The sequence below is a fragment of the Mastigoproctus giganteus genome, chromosome 12 (genome assembly GCF_048544385.1).
Source record: "Mastigoproctus giganteus isolate SK-2022 chromosome 12, ASM4854438v1, whole genome shotgun sequence".
Classification (NCBI taxonomy): Eukaryota; Metazoa; Arthropoda; class Arachnida; order Uropygi; family Thelyphonidae; genus Mastigoproctus; species Mastigoproctus giganteus.
The window spans coordinates 144,333,212-144,346,849 of NC_143586.1; positions in this window are offsets into that span (position 1 = coordinate 144,333,212).

The following is a 13,638-nucleotide window of genomic DNA, read 5'->3' on the forward strand; positions in this document are numbered from 1 at the left end:
TTTTTAATGGGGTCTTTAACCTGAGACACGATTGTGCGCAGCCTCCGTCCTGGAAGCTGCACACAACGCGTCTGGTACTTTCTTAGTATTCTAGCTATATGATCAGTTAAACCCGGGTAGTAGGGAATGTATGCAGTGGCTATCGGTGTAAATGGCTCGCCTCTCCTCTGATTTCCTTTAACATATTTCTCTATAATCCTCCGGGGGTAACCACATTTTGCAAGATCCGTCGCGACCCGTTCATACTCTAATTTTCTATCATCGGAGGCACTGCAATGTGATTTTGCTCTTTCAACTAAAGCTCTTACCACACTGTTCCTATGATGGTTGGTTTGGGCTGAGCTGTAATGCGCATACTGCCCTTTACACATGGACTTCCTAAACACCCTAGTCCTCAGCTGTCGACCTTCTCTACAGACCAACACATCTAGGAACGGCAAAACTCCTCCTTCTTCCACCTCCGATGTAAATTGTATGAATGGGGAGAAGCCATTTAAGCTGTTCAACACTTGATCCTCACTCCCCTTCCGAATGATTGAAAACGTATCATCCACATACCTTTTCCAGGGGCGCATAGGGAGAACACTAGCATTAAATATTCTGGCCTCGAGCTCCTCCATAGCTAAATTAGCTATAATTGCGCTGATGGGGAAGCCCATGGCTGCACCATTAACCTGTTTATACATAGTATTATCAAATACCATAGTGGTACTTGAGAGGCATAACTCTATTCCTTTCTCAATATCCTCTAGCTTTAGCTGTGTTCTAGTACTTAGGGTGGTGTCCCTCTGTAATGCCAAGCGTGCACACCACACCCCATGATCAATCGGAATACATGTAAATAGCGATTTCACGTCGAAGGAAATCATGATCTCATTTTCTTCTATGGGTTGGCTTCTAATAAACTGCACAAAGTCTTTACTATCTTTAATACTGTATTCTGAAAGTCCCACTAGTGGGGATAACAATTTGGCTAAGAAACCAGAAAGTGCATAGGTTGGACTGCCTATAAATGAGACTATGGGTCTAAGTGGCACATCCACTTTGTGAATTTTAGGCAAGCCATAAAATCTTGGCATTTGGCTACCTGTAGCGCGCAACATCCAATACTGTTCCTTAGAAATTTTGTTGGACTTAAGCCAACCCTGTACCATACCGTTCACTTGGCGTTCCAAACTAAGAAGAGGACTTTTCTGAATAACTTTATAAGTCATCTGATCTTCCAATAAACACAACGCTTTACTTCTATATGCTTCCTTATCAAGAACCACAGTTGCTCTACCCTTGTCCGCGGGTAGGACTACGATGCTATCATCCTGTTTAAGGCTTCTTAGCGCAATTCTTTGCTTCACATTAAGATTGGAGGGGGCATCCTTAGCTTGACTCAGGATCGCTGCTACTTTTACTCGAACTTCATTAGCTGTAGCTTCGGGAAGTTTGCTTATAGCCCTTTCCACGCCCATAGCTACTTCTGCAACGGGTAATCTGGGCGGCACCATGGCAAATTCCGGTCCTAAATTTAGAACCTCCAATTGCTCCTTAGTTAATTGTTTATTGCTCAAATTCACCACAAAATTCTTGGTGGTGCTATCACCACTGCCCCTAGGCTTGGTTCGTTCTTTAAGCTTGTCAAACTTCCCCATTTGTCTCCGTCTATAACTGACCGAAATTCGTTTTACTTTAGCTGTTACTACACTAACCACTCCTGCTAAGTGTATCGGAGACAACTTATCACTTAACTTATCCAAGCACTGCCTTTTACCTCTCCTAATGTGGTATAAATCATTATGTAATTTTCCGATCCATATATTAAGGATCTTCCTTTGATACCACTTGGTAATGTTAAATACTCGTTCATCCTCAAAGGGTAGCTTTGTTTGAAAGCCTCGTGGAATGAGATTATGCGTCTTGCATCGATGGGCAAACCTCAAATGTTGTTCATGTTTCGCCTCCCTAACACTATGCCTCTGAAATTCTCTGACGCACTGCACAAATGGACGGCCATAACATCGAAATAATTCTCCAAACAGGCCTCTGCGGTTGGGTATATCCATACTGTTTTTTTGAGTCTTTTTCACCAACCTTGCGTAGAAATAAAACACCAGGGAAACTAAACTTTTGATAACTGATTTATAATAAGTCAAAATACCCGCATCTACAACAAATTTAACTTTATAAAAACTCTACATATAAATTATTAAAATCTGCTACATTACAATCAATAAAATGCATAAAATATACTGATTAAAACGATAAAAACCGTAGCTTTCAAAGGCTCATCCTTCTTCTTCAGCGGTAAACCTTGCTATGCAGTACAACTTTAAATACCAGCAGGCTAACGGTACTCCTCACGTGTTTCCATTCTCGTGTGCTTCGTTCTCTCGCGTTGTGGAACTGGAAGTGGCTCGAGTGGAAGCCACACGGAATCATAAAGTGGATGTGCCACTTAGACCCATAGTCTCATTTATAGGCAGTCCAACCTATGCACTTTCTGGTTTCTTAGCCAAATTGTTATCCCCACTAGTGGGACTTTCAGAATACAGTATTAAAGATAGTAAAGACTTTGTGCAGTTTATTAGAAGCCAACCCATAGAAGAAAATGAGATCATGATTTCCTTCGACGTGAAATCGCTATTTACATGTATTCCGATTGATCATGGGGTGTGGTGTGCACGCTTGGCATTACAGAGGGACACCACCCTAAGTACTAGAACACAGCTAAAGCTAGAGGATATTGAGAAAGGAATAGAGTTATGCCTCTCAAGTACCACTATGGTATTTGATAATACTATGTATAAACAGGTTAATGGTGCAGCCATGGGCTCCCCCATCAGCGCAATTATAGCTAATTTAGCTATGGAGGAGCTCGAGGCCAGAATATTTAATGCTAGTGTTCTCCCTATGCGCCCCTGGAAAAGGTATGTGGATGATACGTTTTCAATCATTCGGAAGGGGAGTGAGGATCAAGTGTTGAACAGCTTAAATGGCTTCTCCCCATTCATACAATTTACATCGGAGGTGGAAGAAGGAGGAGTTTTGCCGTTCCTAGATGTGTTGGTCTGTAGAGAAGGTCGACAGCTGAGGACTAGGGTGTTTAGGAAGTCCATGTGTAAAGGGCAGTATGCGCATTACAGCTCAGCCCAAACCAACCATCATAGGAACAGTGTGGTAAGAGCTTTAGTTGAAAGAGCAAAATCACATTGCAGTGCCTCCGATGATAGAAAATTAGAGTATGAACGGGTCGCGACGGATCTTGCAAAATGTGGTTACCCCCGGAGGATTATAGAGAAATATGTTAAAGGAAATCAGAGGAGAGGCGAGCCATTTACACCGATAGCCACTGCATACATTCCCTACTACCCGGGTTTAACTGATCATATAGCTAGAATACTAAGAAAGTACCAGACGCGTTGTGTGCAGCTTCCAGGACGGAGGCTGCGCACAATCGTGTCTCAGGTTAAAGACCCCATTAAAAAAGAGAACACTAGTGGGGTCGTATATAGCATTAGATGCCCGGATTGTGGGGAGTGTTATGTAGGGGAAACAAAACGCCGTCTTAAAGATCGTTTGGGGGAACACACTAAGGCAATAAGAAATGCGGAATATGGCAAGTCCGCCGTGGCCGAGCATTTTTGGGAGAAGCAACACCAGATCTCCCCGGACGATGCTATCATCACCGATCGGGCGCATAAGTTCTGGGACCGTAAGTGGCTCGAGAGTTTGCGGATTTGTTCTACCACTAACATAAATAGGGATAGAGGCACGCGGATTCATCCCATCTTTGAGACCACTATCCTCAAAAGGGATGAACGATTCCGTGTGGCTTCCACTCGAGCCACTTCCAGTTCCACAACGCGAGAGAACGAAGCACACGAGAATGGAAACACGTGAGGAGTACCGTTAGCCTGCTGGTATTTAAAGTTGTACTGCATAGCAAGGTTTACCGCTGAAGAAGAAGGCTGAGCCTTTGAAAGCTACGGTTTTTATCGTTTTAATCAGTATATTTTATGCATTTTATTGATTGTAATGTAGCAGATTTTAATAATTTATATGTAGAGTTTTTATAAAGTTAAATTTGTTGTAGATGCGGGTATTTTGACTTATTATAAATCAGTTATCAAAAGTTTAGTTTCCCTGGTGTTTTATTTCTACGCAAGGTTGGTGAAAAAGACTCAAAAAAACAGTATGAATAAACTCGTTTATCTGAAATCCAACGCGGAAGGTCGCTTCTGTCAGAGATTTCTTGAGGCCAGAAAATTATTCATGGAGGCCTGTTAGTCTACCCTGAAAACTAAAAGAATTTGTTGATAATCAGTTCAGAACAAAAATGAGTATATTCAGTCCAATCAGGATGCGATCTGAAAGCAAAGTTACTGTCCCTTGACTCTAATTGAAAATCGTATATCAGCATTATTACAGTCTTTCATCCAGCCACTAAGTTTTCTTCCCGCTTATTGATCTTTTACTCTTTAGGGGTCATTGATAAAACTGTCGTTCCGATGTCCTAAAGCCGCTCTTGTCTTTTGCTTGGGTTGTTCTTCTCGATCTGTTGTAAGACGTCGATGCCCTTCCATTTTTACGTTTCAAAGTACACCAAAGTCATTTTGTGATTTTTCTTGAGCGTACTTAGAAATGCACGCCCGACTAACCATCACAACAAAGATTTTCTAAATGGAATGTCTTAACTTCACTCGCAATCGGGGAATAAACTCAACGAAAACACTTTCCTTTCTATAAGCGAGTTACTGAAGGTTAAACGATCTGAGAGTAATCCCTCCTTACCACAAGAACGGCAGTCTAAAACATTCATCCCTTTCTTCTTTTAGAAAACATTTGTGTGGATGACGCAGGTGCAGTTTTGACTCGACAGCATTAACAGGATTTTGCTTAACGACGGGGTTAAAGTAATCACTGGCAGCATTTTGGTGAGCCATGTTTACTTCTTTGAAGGAGAAAATGCCTTTCGGATAAAAAAAAAAAAAATAACAAAGCGGATGATATTAAAGTAGGCAGGAACTTCGGTGAGTTGAATCAATCTAGAATTTTTCGAATTAAAGTAAACTGTAAGTTGAAAGGACAAGTTTGGTACCAAATGAAGTATAAAAGTACTTTTTTGTGTGATGCAACAGTATTCAAGCTATTATTTAAGGGAAACTTTTCTTGTAAGATTTGAATGAGAACTTGTATGTCACGACCTCTGTTTCTGTTGTCGCTTTGCACATTATCAATTGGTTGAAGCGCTTCCTTATTATGGATACCACTGTTTTATAGCAACATTCTTATTGTGAAGAGAAACGTCAAGCAATACGAGTTGTTCAAAACATCCTTTACTGATAACCATAACTGTAGCACTAAACAAAAGAAACAGAACTAATTTTGCATAAGCATTATTTATTTTTTATAGATCATATCGAATCAGTGTACTGTATTCAATTTGAACTGCAATGGCACTGCAAATGTTTCTTATTTAGTAAGGTTAAATTTCAGTTCTGATGAAGTCATCTTTTGCATTGAGGAAGTAGAAAAAATTTTTACAAACGTTTATTGCTAGGACGACGCAGCCTACTAAATACCTAAAGTAAAAGAAACCCATTATCCTGTTGATGGATGCGAATTCTTTCTGATAAACGTATATTTTCAGTTGGGAATTTCTTATGAGTACTTGCGAAACTATTACTGAAGTTTTTGTCTACAGATAAGTTTTCCAATTTCATTCCATCATGGGGAAGGCATTATGTGTTCTTTGTAGTCAGGAAGAATCTCATTTTCGGTACGCTTTTGACGGTGTTAACTAGAACGTAAATATCTCGAGGAAACTGTCAGTGGGAAGTTGAGATATTATCGAAGAAAGATGCTATCAGAAAGTGTCAGAAGGTAAGAAGCAAACAGATTGTCACTGTAAAAACTGGCGAAATCTTTCCAAGATGGTCCTCGTGATTTATATTTGATTCTTTCCTTCCTGACGACCGAATAAATCTATCATCTTTGACCTCTCTCTCTCTCTCTCTCTCTCTCTCCTTGCTCCACTGGCGTACATCTATTTCAAATTTATTTCAACTTCGGGCACCTGCTACGATTTCTGTTGCGATGATTGGTATATTTTGAACTGGTTGTATGAAATTTTTGTGAACTTATCTTAATCAAGGATAACAAGAAAGCACAAATTAATTAACTACATAGACGGAGACAGCTTAGGGCGGATCGACTCTAAGTTATTGTGAAATAGAAGTGCAAAATATTGAACGCTTTACGAGTACCTACTTCCAATGAATCATTTATTTAAAAAACAGCTGGTATTTCTCATTTTCGAATGTTTGGAGTACCATCTGGATGTACCCATCAGCATATAAGTACCCTGTATTGTTTCCAACCTTTTTTATAACCACTAGATGAAATCTAAATGATCATTTCAAATATTTTTCGAGGATGGAAGCAATATTAGAATGCATTTGCAGTAAAGAGGTCCGAGTCTAGATGGACAATATAAGATAAATGGTCAATCATCAATTCGTGTTTGTATCAGTGTTGTTACCAGGGGTACGTCGGATAACCCGATTACGGCAGTTTTATTCGAACACGCTAATGAAAATAAAACGTTTTTCACCACCCTTCTTTCATTCATTGCTGTCTCGTATATTCCCTTCACCTATTCAGTTTTATCTGACAACCCTCTCTTCAGTGGTGTTTGGAGTGACAAATGCATACAAACGATTACGCTGTCTGCTTGCTCAGTTGTTCCCAACTTTACTAGGACGCATGCGTCCTCTTAGACACGTACAAACACTTTTGTAAAATCGATTGCAATTTGGAGTTTTGTTATCGTTGGAGACGTGCTGAGCGCAGGTGTAAATTTTATCAGAGTCTGTACACGAGTCATTTGCTACATTTCTTTTGCCTGGGACTGATCGATGAACCTCTACGTGAGGATAAATATTAAACTAGGACAATATATAAACAACCAAAATAAATTATCAACATTCTAGTTCTATTGCACATTCAGCCATCTGAGATAAATAAGGCTTCATTGTTGTATGCTGGAAACATTGCCTTCAAATATTAATTCACTAATGTTTTATGTTTTGACTCGCAGGTGGTTGGTAGCCACTGCAGTTATTGATAATCGTTTTATAAGTAACATAAAAAGGAAATTAATTATGAAAATTGGTTACCAGATGGAAATGTGAACACAGCTGATGCTATAAATTAAGAAATTTATAACATCTTTTCTATAAAATGTTTTCTCTTTTGATGATTTTCGTCAATTAGCTCACAAACTGGGAAATGAAAATTCTACTTAACTGTAATATAAAACTTCAGAAGGAAACGACTGATCTGCATTCTGAGGGAAGATGAAGAGGATATCAACACCAGTACGTTTTTTTTGGTATCTAAAACACGAAAAATATTAGAACCGATACTTGTACTACTATTGTGTGTAGGTTGAAGAATAAGAAAGAAGTTTCTTGCTGACGTTGGGCTTTAAGTTTTGTAGATTTTAATGTTCAGGAAACACATATAGAAAGAAGACAGTTCCAAAGAAAGTAAAACAGGGTTTAATGAAGTGGAAGATGGAAAGTAGCCTGCTGTCATCAACAAAATTATGGATAGGATTTCTAGTCAATAGAAGTACTTTAATGTACAAGAGGATATTTTATTCAGAAATACCTTCAGCGCACCCTCTACCCAAACCAAAGTCTATATGAGGGTAATACTACTTCAGTAATCTTTACATTAACTGTGATAAAACCTACTTTTCATTTTAACTACAAAAACAAAATATTAGTGAAATTAATTGGAGAGCACATACGTTTCGGCAATGACCAAGAAGAATACAGTACTAGCTAGAAAATATCTTCACTCACCTATTCTGATGGATCATGTGTTCATCCCCAGCCACTGAGAAGCGGATACTCCAATCTAGAACATGATCCATAGATGTTGTCTCCTCTTTGAACATGATCCATAGATGTTGTCGTTCCAGCATGCCAAAATAGTTCTATTCTATAGTTATATGGTAACAACTGCAATGCAATATTATATGTTCACTTGTATCCTGTTCATTGCAATCACACAAATCATTCTGAGCAGGTCCCAGTTAAAATAGTCTTTTTGCCAGTCCATGTTCTGTTATAAAGAAGGCAGCATGTAAAACAAATTGCTGCCAAGGATTTTTCTTGACATTGAGAATATCTACTTTCGGCATATATATATGGGTAATACGTTGTTTGTTTGACTCATCCCATCTATTTTTCCACTCTAACATCAAGAGATTCTTTATCCTAATTTTCTCACTTTTCACATCTTGACTGATAATAAAGCCTTCCCTCATCAGGACAAGACTCAATGTTTAATACAGACCTTCTAATATTATTTCTCGTGCAATACATCAAAGCCGACAATACAATCAGAGGACCAAAAGAGCCTCTGTGGAAACAGTACGAAAAGCTCTGGTGATGCATAGGAGAGCTATTACGTTGTGCAAGAGGAAAGCAGAACCTTTGGTAAAAGAACAGCAACTTGTAACGCCAGCATCAGTTGAGAAGTTAGACAGCTGTCTAAAATCGCACATGGTCAGCGGTCCAAGAAAAAACTGGCTATTACAGTAAAAAACTGGGAGCAGACCATAAGATGGAAGCCTCAGAAATGTCGAGAGCAACTTATGAGTTTCAAACTTTTCCATGGGACTTGGCCAAACATAAGATGAGTAACCTGAGCAAAGATATCACCAGTGGATCGACACCGATGGATTCCATATTGGCGATCATTAATCAAATGGTAAATTTCAAGATAGTATATGGGTTAGTTGTTGTTTTTTTGGTTTTTAAGAGCATTAGCAACTAAGGCCATATTGCTCCGGGATATGCGGTGGTCATTCCCTGACCTTTCCGCATCCTCTGTATTTGGTGGTGACGGGCTCGAACCCCGGTCTAATCAAGAAGCGTGTGCTACGCATTGCTGCTCCTTCCCACCTGGCTACGGAGGCGCCTATATGGGTAAGGTGTGAGGAGATTGGTTGCAGACTGCTGGTTGGTTTTACTTCTATTACAGTTTCTATTATCAGTGTTTAGGATAAATAATAGTTATACACAAGAGTTGTGGGAGTGCTCGTGTACAAAATTGATATTAACCATACGACAAAGGTCCCAATGGAGAAAAGACTATCACCAAAGTTGTGATCTGGTGTATGGAGGTCAACTAATTAAGCGAGGAAAAGACCAAGAGTATAGGTGTGTGTGTGTGTGTGGTTAGTGCAGTCTAATATTTTAGTAGATAAATGAAAATTGTGTAAGGTTATTAGTAACAAAAACGGTCAGAAACTGTACCCACTAGGCCCGTATAGCTAGAAAAGTGATACCAGCTGTAGTTGTGTACATCAAAATCACCATGGGACATTTCTTCACTGGTAGAAAAGTTATACTGGAAAAAGCTGTTTCGAGTTTTAAAGGAAAAAAAAGTTCTGAGCTATTTTCGTAGATTTGGGGGAACAATGGAAGAAACAAATAAAATTGATAGAATGGGACAAAGCGATTAAACCAAAAGAGGAAGAGGGCGGTTCCATGCCATGCTAGGAAGTAGCTGACAAGGAATATCAGAGGAGGTACGTGCAAAAGTATTACTTTTCAAGCGGAAGGAATTATAGGGAATAAATAGAATAAACGAAATGAGCGGTGGTTGAGCCAACTGATAAATGAAATTGTGCATAAAAAAGTAAGTGAGACCTTAATTGTAGTCACATATAATGGACAAAAACTTGTTTTTCTGACCTCATTATATTTGACTACATCTATGGACCTGTTTTAGTTTTAAGGGCAGACTTTTATTTAGTTATACTTGAATAAAAAATGCTACTTCATCAACTCTCCTGGTCAACCCTAAATGGCTATTTAATTAGCGGGAGCAATCTGTGACGGCGTCATTCCTCGCCATTCTAACAGGTTAAATTTTTGCCGCCTGTCAATAAATTTATTCATGGTGTGACTGGTAGATGTCATATTCTTACCGTCACATAATAGAGAAAAACTATTAGAGTTAATAAGCATAAATCAAAAGCAATTAAGCATTACATGGATAGAGCCCTTCGTAGCGGAAAATGCCCCTACTCTGAGCGGCCTTCTGATTTCCCCCTAAATCTTGAACCTGACCAGGCTTGACTTCATATCTAGATTTGCCTCGAACACGGAACAATGTCCTGGTCTTCATACTCCAACAACTAGAATCCCGCCTGATACTCTGCAGTATCAAATCTCCAGGGAACAGCTTATTGCTGCCATTAATTCTACATCAGCTTCTGCTACGGCAGGTGCGGACGGAATCCCCCAATTCATTATCAAATGTCTTAGCCCATATATTTTGGATACCCTTCTAACTATTTTTAATGCTGTTTTGTCAAGCCATTTCTTTCCCCAGCAGTGAAATATCTACCTTGTGAAGCCTATCCCCAAAATTCAATCTCCTACACTTCTTAAGCATTATCGGCCAATCTCCAATGCCTCAAGTCTTCTAAAGCTCCTTGAGAAGGTACTTCTCCCCGTTCTAACTAAACAACTTCTTTCACATCAGCCTCCTCAAATCCATTACTCCCTTCCGCATAGATCCACTGTGACTAACCTCTTAGCCACCACCAGCTCTATCCTCTCTGCGTTTGAATCCCAAGAAGAGCTTGGGGTCGTCACCTATGTAGATCTTGAAGCAACTTTCGACTCTATAAACGTTCCTGCAATGTTGAAAATACCTTCAGACCACTACCAGGTCAAGGGAGACACTCTACAGTTCCTCACGTCACTCCTTCAAAACAGAATAATCCAGCTTACTGTCCATGGGCTCATATACAAACGTAGATCTCTTCCGGCGTGCGACAGGGTGGTGTCTTCTCTCCACTTGTTGAGTCCAGGTATGATATTTTATGTTATGCAGATGATATAAAGCTCCTCACATCGATTTCTCCATACGATGATCTCATGATAATAGGATCAATTAATAATACACTCACGGAAATTGAAAACTACCTCAACCAGTTCGGATTAAACATAAACCCAGAAAAATCTGAATATTCTCTTTAAAGAAAACGCCTTCTTATATTCAGTCCATTCCGTGTAATTCTCCAATTCCCATCGTCAATAAGCACACTGATCTCGGGGTTGTGTTTGATCCTAAGCTCTGCTTCAGTTACCACATAGACAAGCTCCTCACCCTGGCAGCTCGACTCCGAAGGATTGCCAAACAACATCTACATTATATCAATGAAGTCACAACTACTAGAAAATACATAAAAACCACTGTATACTCTGTATACTCTCCGCTTTTATATTCTGCAGAGGTATGGGCATCAGCTTTCACTAGCACAATCAGGCCACTACTTTCTGCTGAGTTTTGGCTCTTAAAATGGGCCATAAACAAACAAACTTCCTCCACAGCTAAGGACAACTGAAACGGCTAGCTTGATTCAAATTCACAGGCTCCCCACGCTGATTAGGGTGACGTCTTACCACGACTATCAAAATGATGGTTGGCGAGATTTCGGCACAATCATTCTGGGACCTGTGCTCATGGAGAGTCCCTCAGAGGGACTCCAACTTTATGCCCACACCTCAGCCTTCTCCACCTATCCGATAGGTTCCTGCCTTTTCAGCTACTTTCATGTGCCCAGTCCTTGGATGCTGACCTTAATAAGTTAGCTTATGACAGGGAATACAGACGTCGCATCCTTGAATTGTACTTCCTTGTCCCTGATCCTTCTCCTCGAAGCTCGTCTTAATGCTGCAAGCCATCAATACCACACGATGTGAAGACGCATACTAACTTTTCAGTATGACTGTTAGTAATGATGGATTAACTACTTCTGTTCAGTGCAAAGAACGTTGCCTGTTTATACTACTATATGTATATGAAATTATCTGTTTCCATATATTGTAAATAACTGTATGATACTTCAAGTTTTGAGTTGTACTTCCACCTATGCACTTCCTATGTTTTATATATCAATGCTCTCTATTTATATGGTATTATTACTGTTAACTCCTGGCCTGATGGCCGTGAAGGGCAACATTGCAATCTATCGAATTGTATTATCATTATTATTGTAATAAAGATTTCTTAAGAAATGCCAGAACTTTCTTAACAAGTATTCAGCCCACCCTGAATAAATGTATTCTATCTAGCTGATCAACCTTATCTCTGTCGATGGTGGGAGGAATTTGCCTTTTTCATAAAGCGGCTGAGTTAGTCAGTCTCAGGCGAGGGTAGCATGGTGTTTTCTCCGGAAACTGGGGTTTTTTCGACAAGCAAACAGAAAATCGACCTCAGAACACATGAAATTTATAGACAATATACACGGAGCAACATGGCCATAATTGCTGATGCCCCTAAATTCTAATACCAGCAACCAAAACAGCGTTATCTAGCTGACTCAATTGTACGCAACTAAACTGTGCACAATTGGGTCAGCTAGATAAGGCAAAATTCGATGTCTTTAATTATAGATATCTCATCTTCCTCACTAATAGCGATGATGTTCTCGTTACAGCCACAACAGGCATTCCTCAAGGAGATATACTCTCCAGGACTATATTTTTAGAACCTCTGCAACCACTCCAGAAAGCAATTCCAAATCTGCTGGCATTTTAGAGATATTTATTAATTCAAAAGCCAGTGATGATTTTGCAAAGTTAGCCATGATGCGAATTTGCAGATATACAGAATCATTAGGTATCTGAAATAACTGAATTGCACTACCAAAGCAAACAAGTCTTCTCCAAAAGCGGATTCCATACAGAAATAACCAAACCATATAGAAATTAAAATTGGAGAGGTCTCATCCGAAATGGCTATACCGACAAAGACCGAGGAACAGTATACGACACAAATCTTTCTTTTAATTCCCACTATTTGCATATTGCCTAAAATGGTTTAAGAAAAAAGAAACAGCAGAGATCAATGTCATAAATCTTGTTTAACGATACATTTGTCCCATACTGTCATATGCTTCCGAAATTTGGTCTGCAGGTACCCATCAAGAAGTTTCTTGCCCTTGACTATTGGGCTCGAAGATGGCTGAAAGACAAGCGTAAACCTAACATCCGAATAAAATAACAGGTACGAATGAGCTGTGTACTGAGCATACACCGGAAGTGCTTTTCTTGGCAAATCAGCAGTTTAAGACTTTCATTTATGAATTCAACGAAGAGTATGTTACTGCGCTTTTTTCACGTGGAAGTTCTTCACTTTACACCACGAGCACCTTATTTAAGAAGCTAACAACCTGGAATGGCAAGAAACAGCAAAATTCCCATTAGGGGACACTGTCTTCTATTGTGCCATAATATCTTTCGAGTGAAAGAAAAGAAATGGAAACGCTGCCGAAGAAAATAAAGCTCTGTCGTTTCGCTGTGAAGGAAGGCTTACGTGATAAGCGACCATAACATATGGAAGGAACACAAAGGAATAAGCTACAGGCATTAAAGTGAGGAAAAAATGTGGTCACCGCGAATTGGACAAAGCTGCACATAAATGATTCTGCGAACGTAATGTCCTTTGCTGCCAGTGGCGCTCATGTTGTTATACAGACCAGACTTGTCCTTTCAAGGAATTTCCATTTCTTCCGCCACATGGTCTTATAGCTTCCGTCTGGGAATATGGTGG